The sequence below is a fragment of the Theropithecus gelada genome, chromosome 7a (genome assembly GCF_003255815.1).
Source record: "Theropithecus gelada isolate Dixy chromosome 7a, Tgel_1.0, whole genome shotgun sequence".
Classification (NCBI taxonomy): domain Eukaryota; kingdom Metazoa; phylum Chordata; class Mammalia; order Primates; family Cercopithecidae; genus Theropithecus; species Theropithecus gelada.
The window spans coordinates 388,101-413,342 of NC_037674.1; the positions used below are offsets into that span (position 1 = coordinate 388,101).

The 25,242-nt window shown below is 42.8% G+C and overlaps 1 protein-coding gene across 1 annotated transcript in view; it reads left to right on the forward strand.

The window, feature by feature from the left end:
* Positions 1-25,242, forward strand: part of LOC112627419 (E3 ubiquitin-protein ligase HERC2-like) — a 213,049-nt gene that overhangs the window by 26,030 nt on the left and 161,777 nt on the right. The window lies entirely within an intron of this gene.

Here is a 25,242-nt window from a genome sequence, read left to right on the forward strand (position 1 = left end):
TTGGAAAAGATCCTTGGTTGAGACCCGTTGTCGAAGCGGAAAAGATCCTTGGTTGAGACCCGTTGTCGAAGCGGGAAAGATCCTTGGTTGAGACCCGTTGTCGAAGCGGGAAAGATCCTTGGTTGAGACCCATTGTTGAAGCGGGAAAGATCCTTGGTTGAGACCCGTTGTTGAAGTTTGTTGGTTCTCCTACTTGAGAGTCATCAACATGGATAAAGCTACCACTTTAGAAGGTATTTCTTCTCAGTTGAAATAGCTCAGTTGGGAGAGCATTAGACTGAAGGAAGTATTTCTTCTTCTTTTGTGGAATGAATTGGGATAGTGTCCACTTGAAAATACATGGGGACCGGGTGTGGTGGATCATGCCTATAATTCCAGCACTTTGGGAGGCTGAGGCAGGCAGATCATTTGAGGTTGGGAGTTTGAGACCAGCCTGGCCAACATGGTGAAACCCCGTCTATACTAAAAAATACAAAAATTAGCCAGGCATGGTGGCGGGCACCTGTAATCCCAGCTTCTTGGGAGGCCAAGGCAGGAGAATTGCTTGAACCCAGGAGGTGGAGGTTGCAGTGAGCTGAGATTGTGTTACTGCACTCCAGCCTGGGTGACAGAGTGAGACTGCATCTAAAAAAACACCAAAACAAACCATGGGAAAAAGTATTAGTCTCCCTTTTCAGTTTCAGTGTCAAGCAGTTACCCGCTTTTTTTTTTTTTTTTTTTTTATGTTTGTTTGAAAATATTCACACACACACGCACAATAACTGACAGACGTGTACAGTGAGTGGCTGCGGTTTGGCTCCATATCCTGCCGTCTGTCCATCTACTGTTTGTCTCACCTAGCTCCTTAGACACTCATGTATGTAATTGATTTTAGTTAAACTTTATGTTTTTGACTTTCAGGTAAAATTTATATATAATGAAATGCATCTGAGTTCACTATTTCACAAGTTTTGACAAATGTAACCTGTGTAACCCACATCTTTATCATGACTCTTGCTCAGAAAGTTCTCTCATTGTCCTGCCCCTTCTTCCCAGAGTCAATAACTGGTCTGATGTTTCTCTAGCATTGACAGATTGTGCCAGTTCTAGAACTCCATAAATTGAATCATGTAGTCAGGTTCTTCTGTGTCTGGCTTCTTTCACTCTGCATAGTGCTTTTGATTTTCATCTTTTTTTTTTTTTTTTTTTTTGAGATGGAGTCTTACTCTGTGGCCCAGGCTGGAGTGCAGTGGCCGGATCTCAGCTCACTGCAAGCTCCGCCTCCCGGGTTTACGCCATTCTCCTGCCTCAGCCTCCCGAGTAGCTGGGACTACAGGCGCCCACCACCTCGCCCGGCTAGTTTTTTGTATTTTTTAGTAGAGACGGGGTTTCACTGTGTTAGCCAGGATGGTCTCGATCTCCTGACCTCGTGATCCGCCCGTCTCGGCCTCCCAAAGTGCTGGGATTACAGGCTTGAGCCACCGTGCCCGGCCTGCATTTTTTTATTTGTAAAATTTATAGCCAGATGGAGGGTAGGGGTGGCATACTTTCTCTAAAGGGCCAGATAGTAAATATTTTAAGCTCTCAGTGAACCATATGGTCTTTGTCATAGCCAGGGGCCCTTGCAGCTGTAGTGCGAAAGTAGCCACAGACAACACTACGTCAGTGGGCAGGGGAGGTTCCTTCTGTAAACTTGATTTATGGACACCAAAAGATGATGTTCACAGAATGTTTGCAAGTCACAAACTACTGTTTTCCTTTTGATTATTTTTCAATCATTAAAAAATATAAAATACGGTGGCCGGGCGTGGTGGCTTACACCAGTAATCCCAGCACTTTGGGAGGCCAAGGTGGGTGGATCACCTGAGGTCAGGAGTTCGAGACCAGCCTGGCCAACATGGTGAAACCCCATCTCTACTAAAAACAAAAAATTAGCTGGGCATGATGGTGCACGCCTGTAATCCCAGCTACTCAGAGGCTGAGGCACGAGAATCATTTGAACCCGGGAGAATTGCCTGAACCTGGGAGGTGGAGGTTGTGGTGAGCCAAGACTCTGTCTCAAAAGAACAACAAAAGTAAAATACTTTCTTTCCTTTCAGACCATACAGAAAGAGGCTGTGGACTGGGTTTGGCCCCTGGGCTGTGGTTAGTGACCACACACACACGCACACATACACACATGCACACATACACACATACATGTAGTGCAGAGTCTGGCATTTAGTGCCAGCACCTGTGTTCTCACCTGAGCTGTGTTCCTGGCTGGGTTCTGCTCTGTATTCTGTGATCCCAGGTGTCTACCTTGGTAAACTGGAGACAACAAAACCTGCCTCCTTCAAGGTTTTTTGTAAAATTTAAAAGGGTAATGTGTTGTTGGTAGGCCAGATGCTTTGTATAGTACATATTAGGTTATTTTCACTTTTTTTTTGTTGTTTGTTTTTGAGTGGCATGAACTGCCTTCCAGGTTCAAGCTATTCTCCTGCCTCAGCCTCCCAAGTAGCTGGGATTACAGATGTGAGCCACCACACCCAGCCAACATTTTTTAAATTAAAAAACATATGAAATTTATTATGATCCCTAGTTAAGTAAATTATGAGTTCTGTAGATTCATGTAACCCCTGCCATCATCAGGATGGAGAATTTTCATCACCCCAAAAGCTCCCTTGTGCTACTCCTTTTTATCACATGTTCCCTGGCCTCGTACCCTAGCAACCACTGATCTATTCTCCATCAGGATAGGGTATTCTTTTTGAGAATGTCATGTAAGTGGAATCATACTTTTTTTTTTTTTTTTTTTGAGACGGAGTCTTCCTCTGTCGCCCAGGCTGGAGTGCAGTGGCCGGATCTCAGCTCACTGCAAGCTCCGCCTCCCGGGTTCACGCCATTCTCCTGCCTCAGCCTCCCGAGTAGCTGGGACTACAGGCGCCCGCCACCTCGCCCGGCTAATTTTTTGTATTTTTTAGTAGAGACGGGGTTTCACTGTGTTAGCCAGGATGGTCTCGATCTCCTGACCTCGTGATCCGCCCGTCTCGGCCTCCCAAAGTGCTGGGATTACAGGCTTGAGCCACCGCGCCTGGCCAAATCATACTTTAACGTTTTGAAACCATCTTCATTTACTCCCAGTGATATGTTTGAGGTTTGTCTGTTGTTCTGTGTATTAATAGTTCTTTTTATTGCTGAGTAGTATTTCATCATTTGGATGTACCACATTGTGTTTATCCATTCCGCTGTTGTACGACCTTGTGGTTGTTTCCATGTTTCTTTTGCAATTGTAATCCTGCTGTGAGCATTTCTGTACAGATTTTGTGTGAATATAGTTTCCATTTCCCTAGGATAAAGACCTAGTAGTGTGAAAGCTGGATCATGTGCTGAAGTGTTTTCCAGAGTGGCTGTTTTAGTTTGCATTCCCACTGGCAATCTGTCATGTTTCTGTTGCTTTGTGTCTTTGTTAGCTCTTGGTGTTATCAGTGATTTTTAGTTGAGCCATTCTAACAAGTCTAGTGGGATCTCATTGTGGTTTAAATTTGCATTTCCGTAATGCCTAATGATGCTGAATATCATGTTCTTTGCCACTCTTGTATCCTCTGTGAAGTTTCTGTTCAGATCTTTTGCACAGTAGCAGCTGTATCACGGAACCAGTAAAATAACTAAGGAGAGGTTTATTAAAGTTCTGTTTATAACCCTAGAAGATTCCTGCCCTAGGGATATGGGATGGCTGAACATAGGACACTGACACTGGACAGATGAAATAGCAGTTTATTAGACATGCATGCTCACAGCCCTGGAGGTGGGGGACACCGCATGCCACACGGGGGCTGCACTTGGGAACAGAGTGAACCACCAGGCCCTGTGGGAGGCACATTTTGTAGTAAGAAGAGGGTGAGATGACTTTGCTTCCATGGGAAGATGTGATTGGCTTGTTTGAATAACTCTGGGCCGGCAGGGATGAGCAGGCTGGGGTCGGGTCTCCATGATAAGGAGGGTTGTTTGGCTTTGGGACCTTATCCGTGGGAGCAGAGCTGGGGGGAGACCTTGTGGTTAGGCTATTTGAGGCCTTCTTGATTTTACTGACGTCAAGGCAGCACGTAATATTTAGCCTTAATTTCGGGCCCCACAACACACTCTTCTATACCTGCTTTCTGTGGCACTTTTCAGAAGGTTTTGTCCTTAGTGTTTAGCAGTTGATTATGATGTGCCTAGTCATGGCTTCTTTTGGATTTATCTTGTTTGGGCTTCTTCAGTTTGCCTAGATTCTTCAGTCTGCCTGGGTTTATGCCATTTGCTGAACTTAGGAAGTTTTCAGCCATTAGTTCTTTGGATATTTTTTTCAGCATTATACCTTTTCTTTCCTGTTAGTAACCTGTGGGGTCTGTGCTAATTCTAGGTAGTTACTTTCAGAATTGAATTGCACTGTGGGACACGTAGATGGGTGTTGCAGAGAACTGAGAATTGCCTTGTGCAAAAGTCCATCCATTTGGTGTCAGAAGTGTTGTAAACAGAGGATCTGTTTCCTTAGAGATTTTTAGGCACTCATTATTTGTAATTTGGATGGGATATCATGTCTTTCACTGATTTCGATACATTTTTCTAATTATGTTGTTTGGATGTTTAGTAATAGCCTTGTGTAATGGAACGTGTTTACACTTCAAGGTTAAGGTTAGTTCTCTCTGCTCTTCGCTTACTATGTAAGGAGTTTTATGACAGTTGTTTTTGACTGAAACTTCACATTGTCAGTGGCCTAAAGTCATTGTTCTCAGCTTTTCCTTTGTGTCCCAGTGCTCTTGAATTCTGCTGTCAGTGACAGCGCCCCTGCATAGCAGTGCTTCTCAGTTGGCAGTGGAGTAGGGCCTTGTAAAGAGTTGAAAGATTTTTGAATCATACTCCTGTTCTACACCCTCCTTTTTCCCATGTATACACAAGCATTGGGACTCACTGGAAAAAGGCAATTGGTGTGAAATTGAAGTAGGTAAATATCAAAGACTAAGTTTCTCAGTTGTGAAGTGTACTAGGAAGTTGATGGAATATCATTTTGGAAGACATGCTTTGAATAATTTGTTATATCGGTTTCTTTTTCTTTTTTTTTTTGCTACAGAGTCTTGCTCTGTTGCCCAGACTGGAGTACAGTGGCGTCATCTCGGGTCACTGCAAGCTCTACCTCCAGGGTTCACACCATTGTCCTGCCTCAGCCTCCTGGGTAGCTGGGATTACAGGCGCCTGCCATCATGCCTGGCTAATTTTTTGTATTTTTAGTAGAGACAGGGTTTCACTGTGTTAGCCAGGATGGTCTTGATCTCCTGACCTTGTGATCTACCCGCCTTGGCTTCCCAAAATGCTGGGATTACAGGCATGAGCCCCTGTGCCTGGGTGATATATTGGTTTCTTTATGAAAAGTGTACTGGATCTGTTACAGGTGTGACTGATGTATTTTATTTTTAAGTGGGCAAACATTCAATTAATGATGTGTGTTGTAACTTTTCGGGGAGGGACATTTGCAGAGACTAATGGTATGGCATTCTGAAAAGCAGTTACAGATTAAAATATTTTTAATTCTGCAGATGATAGTGTCGAACCGAGTGGAACAAAGAAAGAAGATATGAATGACAAAGAGAAAAAGGATGAAGAAGAAACTCCTGCACCTGTATATAGGGCCAAGTCAATCCTGGAAAGCTGGGTATGGGGCAAGCAACCAGGTAATCTTGTGAGTTTTGCCACTTTGGAAAGCTTGATCTGATACTCCTTTTCTATATAACTTGGATGGATTCTTAGTATTTTTTTGGTAACAATTTTTAAAAATGTAATTAAATTTAAATATTGTAAAATATACATACCATAAAGCTTACCGTTTTAACCATTTTTATGTGTACAGTTCATTGGCATTAAGTATATTCACATGGTTACCCAGCCATCACAGTTGACTAATTAAAGACAGAATCTCACTGTGTTGTCCAGGCTGGTCTTTTTTTTTTTTTTTTTTTTTTTTTTTTTTGAGGCGGAGTCTCGCTCTGTCGCCCAGGCTGGAGTGCAGTGGCCAGATCTCAGCTCACTGCAAGCTCCGCCTCCTGGGTTTACGCCATTCTCCTGCCTCAGCCTCCCGAGTAGCTGGGACTACAGGCGCCCGCCACCTCGCCCGGCTAGTTTTTTGTATTTTTAGTAGAGACGGGGTTTCACCGTGTTAGCCAGGATGGTCTTGATCTCCTGACCTCGTGATCCGCCCGTCTCGGCCTCCCAAAGTGCTGGGATTACAGGCTTGAGCCACCGCGCCCGGCTCCAGGCTGGTCTTATACTCCTGGCTTCAAGGGATCTTCCTGCCTCAGACTCCTGAGTTGCTGAGATTTCAGGTGTAAGCCATTGTACTTGGCACTACATGTAACTTTTTGAGGAACCAGTAAACTGTTTTCCACAGTGGCTACATTGTTTTACATTCTTGCAGCAGTATACCAAGGTTCCAATTTCTCCATATCCTCACCAACACTTTTTCTTTTCTGATGATAGCCATCCTAATTTTTGTGAGTAGGTACAGCATCTCATTGTTTTGATTTGCATTTCCCATTTCCCTGTTGATTAGTCATTCTGAGCATCTTTTTACATGCTTATTGACCATTACTGTACATTCACTGGAGAAATGTCTATTCAAATCCTTTGCCCATTTTTTTTTCTTTGGAGACAGAGTTTGGCTCTTGTTGCCCAGGCTGGAGTGCAGTGGTGCAATCTCGGCTCATTGCAACCTCTGCCTCCCGGGTTCCAGTGATTCTCCTGCCTCAGCCTCCCAAGTAGCTGGGATTACAGGCGCCTGCCACTGTGCCTGGCTAATTTTTTGTATTTTTAGTAGAGACGAGGTTTCACTATGTTGGCCAGGCTGGTCTTGAACTCCTGACCTCAAGTGATCCACCCACCTCGGCCTCCCAAAGTGCTGGTATTACAGGCATGAGCCACTGCGCCTGGCCCTTTTGCCCATTTTTTAATTAAGTTTTTTGTTTTGGGTTATAGGAGTTCTTTATTGTGGATGGACTTTCATAATCTTTTGCCTTTATCCAAACCAGTAAAACCCATATATTTATTCTATGCATACTTTTTTTTGTGTAATTCAATTTTTGAAATGTCTGATGCATTTTTGTTCCAATTAAAAATATACATGGAATAAATGTTTTTTTATAAAAATATATAGATTATAAAGCAGAAATTTCACCTGACTGCCCACCCCAATTTCAGTTTTCCTCTAAGAGTTAGCCACTATTATCCCTTCGGTGTGGATATTCAGACTTTCTTTTCCTTGCATGGACGTACATGTGTAAATGTACATATATAAAAATAATTTGTGACACCAGGCTTGCACCTGTAATCCCAGCACTTTGGGACGCTGAGGTGAGAGAATTACTTGAGGCCAGCAGTTTGAAGCTGCAGTGATCTATGATTGTGCCTCTACCTGGGTGACAGAGTCAGACCCTGTCTCTTAAGAAAAAAATTCGTGGCCGGGCGCGGTGGCTCAAGCCTGTAATCCCAGCACTTTGGGAGGCCGAGGCGGGTGGATCATGAGGTCAGGAGATCGAGACCATCCTGGCTAACATGGTGAAACCCTGTCTCTACTAAAAATACAAAAAACTAGCCGGGCGTGGTGGCGGGCGCCTGTGGTCCCAGCTACTCGGAGGCTGAGGTGGGAGAATGGCGTGAACCCGGGAGGCGGAGCTTGCAGTGAGCCGAGATCGCGCCACTGCACTCCAGCCTGGGAGACAAAGCGAGACTCCGTCTCACCAAAAAAAAAAAAAGGAAAAAATTCGTATCTGCAGTTAATAATAGTACCCACTTTGTAGGTTATTATGGGATCAGTACAGTAGGCCAGGCAAAGTGCGTATGCTATTATCTTGCATGTAGTAAGTACCAGCACATACTGTCTGTTATCCAGAAATTTGCTGAAATGTGCCTTGTATTTTCTCTCTTTCCATTTTGTTCAGTCTTACTAGAAGTTATCAGTTTGAGTTTTTTCAAAGAGCCAGTTGTTGGTTTTAGTGATTTTGTTTGTTTTCTTTTTCATTGATTTCTGCTTTACTCTTTATTATTTCCTTTTTTCTGCTGGCTTTGGGTTCCATTTACTCTTCTGTCTCTTCTAGTTTCTTAAGGTAAAGGCTTAGCTTAGATCATTGACTTTCGATTTTCTGTCTTTTCTAACACGTGTTCAAAACTATAATATAAATTTCCCTCTAGGCATTGTTTAGCCACATTTCACAAATTTGGAAATGTTTATTCATTTTCATCTTCATTCAGTTGAAAATATTTTCTAATTTCCCTTTTAATTTCTTCTTTTACCCACTTATTATTTGGAAATGTGTTATTTCATTTTCAAATATTTGGGGATTTTCAAATATCTCCTGTTAACAATTTCTAAATTGGTTGTAGTCAGAGAACATGTTCTGTGATTTCATTGTTGAGGCTTGTCTTAAGCCCCAGAATATGGTGTATTCTGTGGAATGTTTCATGCACACGTAATAAGAATGGCTGGGTGCTGTGGCTCATGCCTGTAATCCCAGCACTTTGGGAGGCTGAGGTGGGTGGATTACTTGAGGTCAGGAGTTCAAGACCAGCCTGGCCAACATGGTGAAACCGTCTCTACCAAACATAACAAAAATTAGCTGGGTGTGGTGGTGGGCACTTGTAATCTCGATTGCACCCCTGCACTTTAGTCTGGGTGACAAAGTGAGACTACATCTCAAAAAAAAAAAAGTGTATTTTGCTGCTCTGTAACGCTTAGTGAGATCAAGTTGTCAGTGTTCAGGTATCCTTGACTTGAAATAATTTTCTGCCTACTTGTTCTATTCACTGTTAGGAGAGGAGTTGAACTAACACGCAAGGTTGGATTACCACATTAGTTTGACGTGAATCTCAGAGATTTTATCAGTACCAGATTACTTAGGAACTTTAAAGATACAAGTAATATCCTCACTTGTGTGCTCAGGCAAAGCAGGAAGAGATATGGGACAGTCTGTGCAACTCCCCCAGGTCCGTCCTGTTTGAACTCCGCCTGAGAGATGAGACCTCTCACTGAGGTGCGTCCTCCTCTCACTGAGGTGCTGAGGTGCGTCGTTCTCCCACTGAGGTGCGTCGTTCTCCCACTGAGGTGCGTCCTCCTCTCACTGAGGTGCGCCCTCTCACTGAGGTGCTGAGGTGCGTAGTCCTCTGGCTGAGTTGTGTCTTCCTCCCGCTGAGGTGCGTCGTCCTCCCGCTGACGTGCGTTGTCCTCCCGCTGAGCTGCGTAATCCTCCCGCTGAGGTGTGTCGTCTTCCGGCTGAGGTGCGCCGTTCTCTCGCTGAGGTGCGTCGTCCTCCCGCTGAGGTGCGTCCTCCTCTCGCTGAGGTGCGTCCTCATCTCACTGCACAAGTAGCATTAAGGATGCGTAGTGTTTCCGTTTTGTAGCCAAATAGTTGATACACTTTAGGGAACCTTTTCCAGGGAACCATGTCCCGTAAGTCCATGGATTTTAGGTATGTTTACCAAACACAATCCTAAACTATCCACATCTTGCTAAAAACATTTCATAGATAAGGACTCTTCTCCTAGCAAATACCAGTCATTTATTTACAGAGAAGCCGGTCTCAGCATTCTGGGGAGATCAGGCCCAGCGACTGGCCTTTGTTTCCCTGGAGTATCTCCGTTGTGCTGGGGAGGCATGAAAAGCAATTTCACTGCTTAGTTCATCTTTCTTCTGAGGAGAATTGAAATCTCATGCTAATTACAGATTATTTTCTTTCAGCTCTGCAGTTTTTGTTTCATGTATTTGAGAACTGTGTTGTACGATGCACGCACTTTTAGGATTTTTACATCATTTTCGTAAATTTGACCCCCTTTATCTCTGGTGACGTTCTTTGTTGTGAAGTCACCTTGGTTTGACTACTATCCTTTCTTCTGATTTGGTATTTGTGTGGTGTGTTTGCCAGGTTTAGCTTTTTTCACTTTCAACCTTTGTGTATGTGTGAAGTGGATTTCTTTCAGGTATCATATAATTAGGTCTTGCTTCTTTATTCAGCCTGACAACCTCTGGTTTTTACTTGGAGTCTTTAGACCACTTGGGTTTAAATCTGTCATCTCTGGGGTTTTCCGCTACATCTTTCACTTGTCGCTGTCTACTCTCTAATGGTATTACCCTGCCTGAGCCTTGGGGCAGTTCTCTGACTACAGCTTCCTGCTTCTGACTTGTTCTTGGTTGGTTGTGTTGCTGTGTCATATATCCAATTGAAACATGGTGTAAACCCCACAATATGCTGTTTTTGTTTATGCTTTAAATAGGCAATTACATTTTTTCCCCTCAAAATTGAAAAGAGAAAAAAAAGTCTTTTTTTTTTTTTTTTTTTTTTTTTTGAGACAGAGTTTTTCTCTTGTTGCCCAGGCTAGAGTGCAATGGCATGATCTCAGCTCACTGCAACCTCCGCCTCCTGGGTTCAAGCAATTCTCCTGCCTCAGCCTCCCTAGTATCTGGGATTACAGGCACACCCCACTATGCCCAGCTAATGTTTTTGTATTTTTAGTGGAGACAGGGTTTCACCATGTTGGCCAGGCTGGCCTCTAACTCCTGACCTTAGGTGATCCACCTGCCTCAGCCTCCCAAAGTGCTGGAATTATAGGCATGGCCACCACACCCGGCTTTTTTTTTTTTGAGATGGAGTTTTGCTTTTGTTGCCCAGGCTGCCAGGCTGGAGTGCAATGGCGCAATCTTGGCTCACTGCAACCTCTGCTTCCTGGGTCCACGCTGTTCTCCTGGTTCAGCCTCCCGAGTCGCTGGGATTACAGGCATCTGCCACCACACATGGCTAATTTTGTATTTTTGAGTAGAGACAGGGTTTCATCACGTTGGTCAGGCTGGTGAACTCCTGACCTCAGATGATCCACCCGCCTGGGCCTCCCAAAGAGCCACCTTGAGTGGCCAAATAAAAGTATTGTATGTTAACCTACATGTTTACCATTTTGGGCCCTTAAGGTTTTGTTTATAGCCCAGCTGCCTTCTGGTATCATTTTCCTTCAGTTTGAAGATCTCCCTAATTTACCATTTCTAGATCTGCTGGCAGAGAAGTTTTTCAGTCTGTTTGGGTATCAATTTTGGCTTTATCTCTGACTCTACACAAATCACTTTGTCTCACCTTGGGCCTCTCATGTATAAAATCGGCAAGTGGCTGGGCGCGGTGGCTCACGCCTGTAATCCCAGCACTTTGAGAGGCTGAGGCGGGCGGATCACGAGGCCAGGAGATTGAGACCATCCTGGCTAATATGGTGAAACCCCATCTCTACTAAAGATACAAAAAAATTAGCCGGGGATGGTTGGCAGGCGCCTATAGTCCCATCTTCTAGGGGAGGCTCAGGCAGGAGAATGGCATGAACCTGGGAGGCTCAGGTTGCAGTGAGCCGAGATCGTGCTGTTGCATTCCAGCCTGGGTGACAGAGTGAGACTCTGTCTCAAAAAAAAAAAAAAAAAAAAGGAATAAGTATAATATAATGTAAATAATTAAAATTATATAATATATATAAAATAAATGAAAGTACTTACTGAGAGAGTTGCTGTGCAAATGACATGAAATAATGCACTTGAAGCTCCTAAGTCAGTGCCTGGCACATACTGTTTGATAAACATTTGTTGTGATTTAAAAAATCTGTTGTTTTTCCCTTCTCCTTCTTTCCCCTCACCTAGGCATCAAAGTACCTACAGTTATGGGTGTGTAATTAGATAAAAAATAATACCTTTCTTGCTCAGATTAAAGCCCAGCTTATTGACTCACGGTGGCTTTAATGAAGAGGGTTTTCTTTGGAAGCTCTGCTTGCTCACAGGTACAGAGCTTTCGCAGAGCCAGCTCTCTACCTGGCAGCCTTGAAGGAGCTTGAATCAAAAGCATATTCTTGAGCCATGTCATCTTTAATCAAACTGCAGGTGGAATTTGTAGCTTTTAGAATAGCTCCTATTCCTTTCATTCCTTTTTTCTTTTTTGCTCTTCCAGCTCAACCTAAAAAGAGAAACACATTAATTTGAGCCATGGGAATTTAGAACTTGTTTTTTCTTTTGCTTAGATGTGTTTGACTAAAGCTTCCTTTTTCACAGATTTATTTTTTCCAACATTTTATTATGAAAAAAAAAAATACAGAAAAGTTGAAAGAGTTTTACAGTGCGCACCCTCGTATTGACCACCTAAGACTGTGCCGCTGGCGTTATCCCACATTCTTTATCACAGCTCTCTCCACCTTTTCGTGCCTCTATTCATCCATCAGTCCCTCACATTTTTTTTCAGTGTTTCCAAGGAGACCTCTGGACACTTGCTTCTCAACATTGCAGCGTGTAGGCCCTCAGCAGGAGTTCAGAGGTGCACATTTCACAGTGAACCTTCTGGGAGTGTTGACAGATCACAGCTTTTCTTTTTGTCTGGTGAAAAGGGCTTGCTGGCCATTGGGTGTTGTAATCTCTTAGGACAGTAAACTCTTAGTGACTATCTAAATCATTCTTAATGATTCACTCTGCAGTGTAAAGTAGGTCTAGGAGGACCCTTTCTGACATTGCTGTTAGCATAAGTTTTAGCTTAAGGTTTTGTAAATGCTGTTTATCAAGATGAAGTTCCCATTTACTGCTATTTTCTGAGAATTTTTATTATGCATGAGTATTGAATTTTGTTATTTGCTTTTTCTAAATCAATTGATAGGTAATCATGCGATTTTTGTTCTTTAGCCTATTAATAGGGTGGGTTACATTGATTTTTGACTGTTGAACCAGCTTTGCATTCCGGAAATGAAACTACTTGGCGATGATGTGGAATTCTTTTTATATTTTGTTTAATTTTACTTGCTTGTAAATAACTGAATGTTTTTGTGTGTCTCTGTATATATAAAGTATATTGTTCTGTAGTTTGTACTGTCTTTAGGTTCGATATCATGCTAATATTAGCTTCTTAAAATGAATTGGGAGGTTTTTCCTCTTCTAGTTTCTGGAAGAGATTGTTTTCAGTCTGTATTAATTATTTTTTAATGTTTGATGGAATTATCCAGTGAATTCATTTGAGTCTGGTAATTTCTATTTTTGGGGATTCTTAGAATTAGGAATTCAGTTTTCTTGAGAGTGGTAGGGCTGTTCAAATAATCTATTTTTTATTTGGTGAATTGTGGTAATTTGTATTATTTGAGGAATAAGTCCATTTTGCCCAAGATGTCAAAGTTGCGTGTGTAGAGTTGTACCTAGTAATTCTTAATTATCTTTTTTGATATCTTCAGAGCCTGTTTCAACACTAATGTTGGTAATTTATGTCTTTTTTTTTTTTTTTTTGGTCAGTCTCGCTTAGAGAGGTGTGTCAGTTTTATTGATCTTTTCAGAGATCCAGCTTTTTGCTTTACTGTTTATTGTTTTTCTGTTTTCACTTTGTTTCTTTTGTTTCTACTCTTACCTTAATTATTTCTTCCTTTCTACTTACTTTTGGGTTTATTTTGCTATTTTTTTTCTTTTAGGTTACTGAGGGGGCACTTATATTATTGATTTGTTTCCAAGTTTCTAATGTACCATTTATTTAGTGCTGTAAATTTCTCTCACCCACTGTAGCTCTTTCCCATACATTTTGATGTATTGTACTTGCATTTTCTCTCAGTTCAGAATATATTTTAAAATTTTCCTTGAGACTTCCTCTTTGATCCATGGGTTATTTAGAAGTTTATTGTTTAGCTTCTGAGAGTTAGGCAATTTTCCTGTAATTGTTCTCTTGTTGACTTCTAATTTGTTTCCATTGTTTGAGGGAACATAGGCTGTGTGACTTTAATTTCAAAAAATTTGTTAGGTTTGTTTTATGCCTCAGAATATGTTCTAACTTAGTATTTGTTTTGTGGATACTTGAAAAGATTTTGTATTCTGCTGTTACTGACTGGAGTGTTCTATAAATTTTGATTGGATCTAGTTGATTGATGGTGATGTTGAGTTCTATATCCTGGCAGTTTTTCTGTCTCCTAATTTTATCAGCTGTAGAGGGAGATTTTGAGGTCTCCAACTATATGTCTTTTTCTCCTTTCAGTTCTGTTCATTGTTTTTGTTTGTTTGGTGTATACATGTTTCGAATTGCTGCCTCCTAACGGTGGATTGACCAAGTTCTTATTTTATAATGTTGCCATCTGTTCCTGGTAATTATCTTTTTTTTTTTTTGAGACGGAGTTTTGCTCCTTTTGCCCAGGCAGGAGTGAAGTGGCGCGATCTCAGCTCACTGCAACATCTGACCCCACTGGGTTCAAGTGATTCTCCTGCCTCAGCCTCCTGAGTAGCTGGAATTATAGGCATCCGCCATCAGGTCCAGCTAATTTTTGTATTTTTAGTAGAGATGGGGTTTTGCCATGTTGACCAGTCTGGTCTCAAACTCCTGAGCTTGGGTGATCCACCCCCCTTGGCCTCCCAAAGTGCTAGGATTACAGGCGTGAGCCACTGTGCCTGGCCCTACTGATAATTATCTTTGCTCTGAAGTTTACTTTATTTGATATAAATGTAGCCAACTTCTGCTGTCCTTTCAGTAATGTTTGCATGATCTTTCTTTTTCTATATTTCTGTTTTCAGTTTGCCTGTTTGAAGTCACTTTCTTATGGACAACATGTAGCTGCATCATGTTCTCTAGTCTACTCTGCCAGTGTCTGTCTTTTAATTGATGTATTTAGACTGTTTACATTTAATTTAATGTCATTGGTAAATTGAGGCTTAACACTGCCATTTTGTTTGGTATTTTCTGTTTCTTCTGCTTTTCATTTTTTCGGTTCGGTTCTTCCTGGCTCTCTGTGGTTTACTTGACCATTTTTAGCATTCTATTTTATCTATAGTGTTTTAGAGTGTATCTTTTTGTATAGCTTTTTTAGTGACTTTTCTAGGTGATATATTACATACAGATTGAGCATCTCTGAACCCTAAATCCAAAATCTGAAATGCCCCAAAATTTGAAACTTTTTGGCACCCCAGCGTGATGCCCCCAAGTTGAAAATTCCATTCATAAGTACTTAGCATGAACTTTGTTTCATACAAAATATTATTAAGCATTCTATATAAAATTACCTTCAGGCTCTGTGTATAAGGTATACACATATTAAGCATTCTATATAAAATTACCTTCAGGCTCTGTGTATAAGGTATGTATAAAACATAAATGAATGTATTTAGACTTGGGTCCTATCCCCAAAATATCTCATTATTTACATGTAAATATTCCTAAATCTGATAAAAATCTGAATGTGGAACACTTGGGCTCCTGAGCATTTTGTAAGGGACACTCAACCTGTGTGTGTATGAACACTTATCAGATTGTACCTAGTGTTGTCATTTACCAGCTTCTGGGATATAGAAACTACCTTCCTTTATGTTCCTTTATGTTCTCCTTTTCATAATATATTTGCCTTAAGTATTTCATTTGCTTACATTGATAACCACATATGACAGTGTTATAATTTTTGGTTGAACCCTCAGACATAATTTAGCAAAGTCAAGAGGTGAGGAAAAAGTGTATTGTATTTATGCATAGGTGTGCGTGTCATGCTCTTCTTTCTGGAAGTTCCAGGGTTTTCTTGTTTGATGGTTGCCATTCTGCTTAAAGAACTTCCATTAGCCTTTCTTTTGGTGTGTGTCTTCTGGTGACAAATTCTGTTTTACTTCCTCTGAGAATGTTTTGCTTTCCTTTTCATTCCTGAAGGACATTTTTCCTGGATATAAGAATTCTGTGGTAATGGTTCTTTTCATCATTTGAAAAATATTTCGTACTTTCAGCCGGGGTCCATGGTATCTGATGAGAAATTCGCTGTCATTTGACTTGTTAATCCACAATAGCTAAGGTACTGTTTTTCTTTAGTGGCTTTTGAAATGTTTTGTCTTCTTTTTTTGGAGTTTGATTATGATGTGTCTTAGATTGGATTTCTTTGGGTTCATCCTGTTTAGGGTTTGCTTACTTTAGATCTGTAGATTTATGTCTTTTGCCAAATTTGGGAACTTCTAAGCCATCACTTCTTAGAGTACAGTTTCAACCCCGCCTTCTTTCTCCTGTCCCTTCCTGAGTTCAGTGACCAGAGTTGTTATAGTCCCATAGGTCTCCGAGACTGTTTTTTTTTTGGTGGGGACATATATTTCTTTCTTTCTTTCTTTCTTTTTTTTTTTTTTTTTTTTTGAGACGGAGTCTCTCCCTGTTTCCCAGGCTGGAGTGCAATGGCACGATCTCAGCTCACTGCAACCGCCTCCCCACCGAGTTCGAACGATTCTCCTGTCTCAGCCTCTCAAGTAGCTGGGATTACAGGTGCCTGCCACCATGCCCAGCTCATTTTTGTATTTTTAATAGAGATCGGGTTTCACCATGTTGGCCAGGCTAGTTTCAAACTCCTGACCTTGTGATCCGCCTACCTTAGCCTCCCAAAGTGCTGGGATTACAGCTGTGAGCCACCGTGCCCCGCCTTGGGGGCGTGTATTTCTTCTGTGTTACTCACATTGAGTAACTTCTATCTTTTCCATCACTGATTCTTTGACCTTTTTCCTCCATTCTACTGCTATTTCCATTCACTGAGTTTTTATTTTGGTTATTGTATTTTTCAGTTCTAAATTCTATTTGGTTTCTTTTCTCTTCCTTTTCTTGTCTTAGGCTTTCTATTTTTTCATTTATTTCACATGTGTTTGTAATTGCTTGTTGAAACCTTTTTATCATGGCTGCTTTTAATTATTTGCCACATTATGCCCACATCTTTCATTGTGGTATTTCTTTTTTTTTTTTTTTTTTGAGACGGAGTCTTGCTCTGTCACCCAGGCGGGAGTGCAGTGGCCGGATCTCAGCTCACTGCAAGCTCTGCCTCCCGGGTTCACGCCATTCTCCTGCCTCAGCCTCCCGAGTAGCTGGGACTACAGGGGCCGCCACCGCGCCCGGCTAGTTTTTTTTGTATTTTTAGTAGAGACGGGGTTTCACCGTGTTAGCCAGGATGGTCTCGATCTCCTGACCTCGTGATCCGCCCGTCTCGGCCTCCCAAAGTGCTGGGATTACAGGCTTGAGCCACCGCGCCCGGCCATTGTGGTATTTCTATAATTGTTTTTTAAAATTTGGTCTTAGATCTTCCTGGTTGTTGGTATCATGAGTGACTTTTTCTTTTTTTTTTTTTTTTTTTTGAGACGGAGTCTCGCTCTGTTGCCCAGGCTGGAGTGCAGTGGCCGGATCTCGGCTCACTGCAAGCTCCGCCTCCCAGGTTTACGCCATTCTCCTGCCTCAGCCTCCCGAGTAGCTGGGACTACAGGCGTCTGCCACCTCGCCCGGCTAGTTGTTTTTTTTTTTTTGTATTTTTTAGTGGAGAAGGGGTTTCACCGTGTTAGCCAGGATGGTCTTGATCTTACGACCTCGTGATCCGCCCGCCTCGGCTTCCCAAAGTCCTGGGATTACAGGCGTGAGCCACCGCGCCCGGCCATGAGTGACTTTCTCAATGGAACATGTTGTTAGGCGACTCTAGGTCTTACTGAAGTGTTCTGTGTAAGTGGTTAAATCTTTCTATGACCCTGCTTTGGCTGGGATAGGGCGTGCTTCACCTCATCACTAGCAGCTCGAGAGGAAGTCCAGACTTCCCACTTTGCCTAGAGGCCCCTGGTTACTGTGAGGCAGGGGTGGGAGTTCTGACTCCCCAGTAGTGTCCATGGTTTGTGCATGTTCTCACCCACTGTTTCAGAGCATGCATGACTGATGGACTGGGCAGTCAGGATTGCGACGGAATAAGCGGGAAGGTGTCAGGGAGAAGGGCATGGGGGTGCTCAAGGGCGGAGCTGCGCTCTTAGAGCTTTGGGGTTGTTTCTGAGCTCCGCAGCCAAGCAGAAGGGAGATGTATTATTTAAAAGTGGAAATACAGTGAGTCTTCAGGAAGGGCTTGGCCCTTGAAGTGCTGGGCCAGCCTCCTTGCCTGAAGGGTGGCTCGGTGGGGATGCCCAGAGAAGGGCAGGGGCACTGCTTTACCTGTCAGTCTTTCGCTTCTTCATCTTGAGCCCAGTGTGCAATTCAGTATTCTTCATGTATTTTTTTTTATTTTTTTGTGCATTTTTTATCAAGAGGTTTATATATTATTAAATCATGTAAAAGCAGTATGTAGTTTTTGATAAAGCAACTGAATAACTCTTAAATGTGCTTAAAAATAAGATTGTGATATATATAAGATGATACAGATTAAATCAAGTCTGCTGAGTTATGCTGTGCTTTAACAAATGGCTATGTGAAATAATTTTAACATTTTTTCTGTAAAAAATAAGCATATCCAAACATGGAATATCACATGATTTAATTATAAGCCAGCAGTAGAATTTAGTAAATTCAAGCAGAACACGTGTACTGTTATCATAATCATGTAGTTTTAAATAACTATTAGCTCTTAGCTGCAAAGCTCCAGGTCTCACATCCTACTGCTGGTGCTGGGCACAGTATGCGCCATCCTGTGCCTTTCTAGGGAGTGGTGAGATGTGTCTCTTTAATGCCTTCTGAGGTCCCTCCCATCCCGTGGAGAGCATATCCAGGTAATGGGTTGCCGGAAAAGGGAGGCAGCCAGTAGGGGTGTTGCTATTACCTGTGAGGATCCAGGGCTGCGAAGCTGGTGGCTGCTGGTCTCCAGGCTAATAAGTAGCAGACAGGCAAGCACAGAAGAGCCCAGCTCTCACCCCGCCACTGGGAGCTGTGCTGTTATAGGGGATTGGTGGGAGGTAACTTACAATTCCCCTATAATGATCTGTATTCTGAGGTAGATGTATGCTTAGTTGAAAGTCCAGAATCCTTTGAATTATTTTCACTCACGTGATTGCCTTCTAGCTACTTATAAAACACTTCTTAGTATAGAAATTTTCAAAGATACATAGAAGTAGAGAGAATAATGTAATGAAATATCACTAGTTGGAATGTGTATTTTAACTGGTTACTTTGTCTTCTTCTAAAATGTGTCCATAAATGTGTTTCATGAGTCATGCATGTTGGATAATTTTATCAAGACATCGCTTTTATTTTGAATTTGGTTTTGCAACATGAATATAATGGCTATTTTTCTCTGCTTAGGAGATGTGCTGCTGAGAAATATTGACTAATATTGACTTCAGAGTTCTGTGTTAGTAACTTTTTTTTTTTTTTTTTTTTTGGGAGACAGAGTCTCACTCTGTCACCCAGGCTGGAGTGCAGCAACACAGTCTTAGCTCACTGCAACCTCTGCCTCCTGGGTTCAAGCAATTCTCGTGCCTCAGCCTTCTGAGTAGCTGGAATTCCCACGCACGCACCACCACACCCGGCTAATTTTTGTATTTTTTTTGGTAGAGAAGGGGTTTCGTGGCCACATTGGCCAGGATAGTCTCGAACTCCTGACCTCAAGTGATCCACCTGCCTTGGCCTCCCAAAGTGCTGGGATTCCAGGCGTGAGCCACGGCGCCCGGCCAACGTCTTTTGTATGATGTTTCCAGAGAGGCAATGTGCCATGGTGGCTCAGAGTGGTCTCTGTCATGTGCTGCACTGCTCTCTGTGGCCTCGGATAAGTTGCTTAACCACTTAGTGCCTCAGTTTCCTCATCCACAAAATAGATGGACAGCACTGCTTGACCGTGCTGGGTGTGAGGGTTGCCTGAACTCATATGTGTAAACTGGTTAAAACCATTGTTGCCACATGTCATGCCTTCCAGTACTACCTGTTGTCATCATCCATTTTCTCAACGTCACAACCAACGGTGGCCACATTGTCCACAGGGGAGATGTTTTTCTTGTCTTGTTTTCTAGATGTAAATGAACTGAAGGAGTGTCTTTCTGTGCTGGTTAAAGAGCAGCAGGCCCTGGCCGTCCAGTCAGCCACCACCACCCTCTCAGCCCTGAGACTGAAGCAGAGGCTGCTGATCTTGGAGCGCTATTTCATTGCCTTGAATAGAACCGTTTTTCAGGAGAATGTCAAAGTTAAGTGGAAAAGCAGCAGCATTTCTCTGCCTCCTGTGGACAAAAAAAGGTAACAATAAAGCAAGAAAGAATCTTGATGCCAGTGAAATATAAAATTCAGACTGTTTTGTTCCAGAAAGTTTAAGGTTTTCAATATAGTGTCTGTCTTCAGCTTCTGAAATTTATTCTTTCCTTTTTCGTATGTTTTGTATAATCTGGAGAATGGATTTGCCAATTTGCTCATGTAGTAACAGACCGTACTATGTAATCTGTGTCATTATTTTATTTTATTCAATTAAATTTTCGTTTTTGGAGAGACAGCGTCTTGCTGTGTCACCCAGGCTGGGGTGCAGTGGTGTAATCACAGCTCATTGTAACCTTGAACTTCAGGGATCTAGTGATCCTCCCGCCTCGGCCACCCGAGTAGCTGGGACTACAGGCACATGCCACCATGCCTGGCTAAGTGAAAACAATTTGTGTTTGTGTGTGTTTGTGTGTGTGTCTGGAGATGGGGTCTTGCTCCTGGCCTCAGTCTTCCTGCTTCAACCTCTCAGAGTACTGGGATTACAGGCATGAGACACTGTGCCTGGCTCTTTGCCATTATTTTAAAGACATTTTTCTGTCTGTAACTGTGGAAGCCAGCCAAAGCTATAGATCAGCTCAAGTATAAATTTGAGAATGAGTTCTGAATGTTGTATACTTTTTATTTTGTTTTGCTGCTGGGTAGGAGATGGTCAGATTGTAGTGTTCAGTGCCCAGCTAGTTTAGATGCTTCATGGTTTTCCTTCCTAATGTGATTTTCTTATTCTTTTATTACAAGAGTTGCTTTTGGGCCGGGCACGGTGGCTCACAGCTGTAATCCCAGCACTTTGGGAGGCCAAGGCGGGCAGATCACCTGAGGTTGGGAGTTCGAGATCTGACCAACATGGAGAAACCCTGTGTCTACTAAAAATAAAATTAGCCGTGTTGTGGTGGCACATGCCTGTAGTCCCAGCTACTAGGGAGGCTGAGGCAGGAGAATCGCTTGGTCCCGAGAGGTGGAGGTTGCAGTGAGCGGAGATCACGCCACTGGACTCCAGCCTGGGCAACAAGAATGAAACCCTGTCTCAAAAAGAAAGAAAAAAAAGGTGCTTTTGGGCGTATGAGTTTTAATTTGTTGATGCCTGTTAATATATCATAGATTTTCCCTATTTACTAACAGCCACTAGAAAGTTTAAGCTTATGTAAAATTGTACTTTTCCAAAATTAAGCTATCAGACCTTTGTCCTCAGAAGGTTAAACTACAGGATTGCCAGATGAAATTTTTATTTTGTGTAGTTGGGAGTGTTGGCTTTATTTGACTGTGATACGTGACTCCCTGGAGAGCACATAGATGATGCAGGAGGCAGAAAGAAACAAGAGCAAAACCCTGGTCGTCTTGCTCCCCAGAGACAGGAGTGATACTTGTAGCCTGTTTCCTTGTTTTCTTATGTTTTAATTTTTTGTTTGTTTTCCTTTTTTGTTTCCTTATGTTTAAATACAGTTGAAATCACATTACAGTTGGCTCTCTGTATCTGTGGGTTTCTCAAACACACATTCAACCAACTGTGGATCAAAAATATTGGAAGAGAAGCAATAAAAACCAAAACAACAATAAAAAATAAAAATAAAAAACAATACAGTATGACAACGAATTACAGAGCATTTACCTTGTATTAGGTGTTATAGTAATCTAGAGATGGTTTTTCTTATTTGTTTGTTTTGACATGGAGTTCTCACTGTTGCCCAGGGCAGTGGGGCTATCATGGCTCCCTGCAGCCTTGATCTCCTGGGCTCAAGTGATTCTCACACCTCAGCCTCCCAAGTAGCTGGGACTACAGGCGTGTGTCACAATGCCTAGCTAATTTGTATTTTTTGTAGAGCCAGGGACTCACTGTGTTGCCCAGGCTGGCCTCTAACTCCTGACCTCGAGGGATCTGCCTGCCTTGGCCTCCCAAAGTGCTGGGATTACAAGCCTGAGTCACCACGCCTGGCCGATTTTTTTTTGTGTTTAATTTGTATAGGTGGGGTTTTGCCATGTTGCCCGGGCTGGTCTTGAACTCCTGGGCTCAGGCAACCCTCCCGCCTCTACCTCCCAGTGTTGGGAGTATAGATGTGAGCCACTGTGCCTGGCTGAGATGATTTAAATGACACGGGAGGATGTGCACAGGTTATATGCAAATACCACACCATTTTATATCAGGGTCTTGAGCATCCTAGGGTTTTGTTATGGAGCCAGGGTGGGGCAGGCCTGGTCCCAATCCCCTGCAGATACCAAGGGACGACTGTACATGTTGTATTTTTGAAAATAGTTTTAGAGTAAATTAAACCAAGTGACAGATGAGATTCCTACCCATTTGGCAATAGGAGTGCCGTGGTTCTTTCCTTCCTTCCTGACCGGCTGTGATGGTCGTGAATCAGAGTGTCATGTATGGGTGGGCGGTAGGTGCTCAGATTGTCCAAACACTGTTGTGTGTTTGTCGAATCAAACTGAGTTCCCTCAGCTGCAGAAATGGCTGAGAGCCCAGCTGCTTTTTCTCTGCTGCTTCCTTTGTGATGACATAGGGTTGGTGGATTAATTGGAATGTATCTTTCATTAAGTGGAAGAACTCCTAAAATTTTTAAAAAGCCTTTTTTTTTTGAGATAATTGTGGATTCACATACAGTTGTAAGAAACAGCATAGAGATTCCTTTTATTGTTCGTGCCTTTGCCCTCGCTGGTAGCTAGTTGCAAACTACGACACAGCCATCACAACTAGGGTGTTAACTCTGATTGTCTGTCTTCTTCAGGTTTTCCCAGTTTTACATGCTCTCAATTGTGTATTTCTTTGCAGTTTTTTCAGATGTGAGTTTTCTGAGACCACCACTACAATCAGGGTACATGGACAAGGGCCGTTTATACCCACGTTCACGTATTCTCTTTCCACCTTAACTGCTCGCAACCACTCATCTGTTCTCTGCGTCTATTATGTGATTTTTTGACATTGGCTTTTTAATTTTATATTGTTATTATTGTAATTTTTGGAGACAAGATCTCACCCTGATGCCCAAGCTGGAGTGCAGTGATACAATCATAGCTCACTGCAGCCTCAAACTCCTTGGCTCAAGCCGTCCTCTCATTTCAGCTTCCTGAGTAGCTGGGACCACAGATGCACAACACCACACCCAGATAATTTTGTATTTGTAGTGACTGGGGTCTTATTATGTTTCCCAGGGTTGTCTTGAACTCCTGGCCTCAAGCAAGACTGAGGTTTTTCACTCAGCATAATCCCCTTGACATTTTCCCAAGGGGGTCGTTGCATGTATCATTATTTCATTATTGCTGAGTAGTTTTTTTTTTGAGGCAGAGTCTCACTTTGTCGCCCAGGCCAGGCTGGAGTGCAGTGGCGCGATCTTGGCTCACTGCAACCTCCACCTCCCAGGTACAAGCAATTCTGCCTCAGCTTCCCAAGTAGCTGGGACTCCAGGCGTGCACCACCACACCCGGCTTATTTTTGTATTTTTAGTAGAGATGGGGTTTTGCCATGCTGACCAAGCTGGTCTCCAACTCCTGACCTAAAGTGACTTGCCCACCTCCTCTGACGACACTTGGCCCTGTGCTTTCTCTTATAAGGACTGTGTGTCCTGTTACGTGTCTGTGTCTTGTCGTGTTCATATTTCTTATTTAGGAGCAAAGATTTCCGTCTTTCAGGTACCCAGTGCCCTTCTCAGAGGTTCTTGTGTTTCCTCTCTGAGCTCCTGTTGTGTTTTTCAGGCACTTATGGATAAGCATGTACTGTTGCCCCTGGCCAGCTGTGTTCTTCATTGCCATTTTTATTACACATTATATCTTGGGGAGATCCTTCTGTAACATCCCTCTTTTTTTTTTTTTTTGAGATAGAGCCTTACTCTGCCTCCCAGGCTGTAGTGCAGAGGTGCGATTTTGGCTCACTACAACCTCCGTGTCCCAGGTTCAAGCAATTCTCCTGCCTCAGCCTCTGAGTAGCTGGGATTATAGGCACGCCGCCACCACACCTGGCAAATTTTTGTATTTTTAGTGGAGACAGGGTTTCATCATGTTAGCCAGGCTGGTCTTGAACTCCATATCACCTGTTTTTATAGGATTTCCCCTGATCATAAAGCAAATTTTAGTAAATTTGGAGAATATTGTTTATAGTAGCAATACTGTAATATTAGAACTATGATATAGTATAAAGCATAACATACAATTACCTGCTGTGCGTGATTGAGTTGAGATTATATATGCTTTTTTATTTTGTTTTATTTTATTTTATTTTATTTTATTTTATTTTATTTTTGAGACAGAGTCTTGCTCTGTCTCCCAGGCTGGAGTGCAGTGGCATGATCTCGGCTCACTGCAAGCTCCGCCCCCCGGGTTCATGCCATTCTCCTGCCTCAGCCCCCCTATATATGCATTTTTGTATTCTAGCCTTTTCTCTCTTGTACAGGATGATTTTTATGGTGAGCCATTTGCATAGCCTTTTACAACATGCAGAATGAAACTGTGATTTGTGAAATTAACATACACAAGTAGTGAAAAGCTTAAAAAGACACAGGAGGGTGATGAGCACTACCCTCAGAAGAGAGCGACTCCTCATGGGGTGGGTCAAGCATGCAGGGCTTTACCCGTGGCCGGGAGTGGACCCTGAGTGGAGGACGCCGGAGCTGGGGCAAGCCAGGCGAGCTGGGGCGAGGTGTGCGACTCTGTTGCTTTTCCTCCAGCTCCTTTCTGGTCTGGTCTCCCATGTGGGGTTTATTCTCCCTCCGTTTCTGTATTTATCTGCTTATTATCTGCTTCCTCCCACTAGAATCTCGCTTTGTGAGGTCATTTCATGAGCATTTTCCCAAGACATTTAAAATTCCTTGTACATTTCTTTGATTCTTAAAGAGAAAACTTTTCCTTTACGAAAGACGTTTGATGAAAGTTGTTAAACAACAAAACTAAAAATGCACTTGTAATCCTGTCACATGAGGAAAACCATTGGTTGGATTTTGGTACACACCCTTTCATAGTATTGATTTTATGTAGTATCTGCACCCTCCGCTGCTGACTGGTTATATGTTCCGTGTGTGTCGTCTGCAGTTCCCGGCCTGCGGGCAAAGGCGTGGAGGGGCTTGCCAGAGTGGGATCTCGAGCGGCGCTGTCTTTCGCCTTCGCCTTCCTGCGCAGGGCCTGGCGATCAGGTACGGTCCCTGGTGTGACGCGTGGTTCTGCTTCCCTAACACACCAACAGTCTGGGTTTTGAGCTTGGTTCAGCCACCGTGTGCCCTTCGGCTGATCCCATGTGCTCTCTGCGCCTCAGTTTTCTTGCTTGTGAGATGAGAGGCTGCAGAGGCTGTTTGGCTTTTCATGTCTGTGCTTTAGAGAAAAA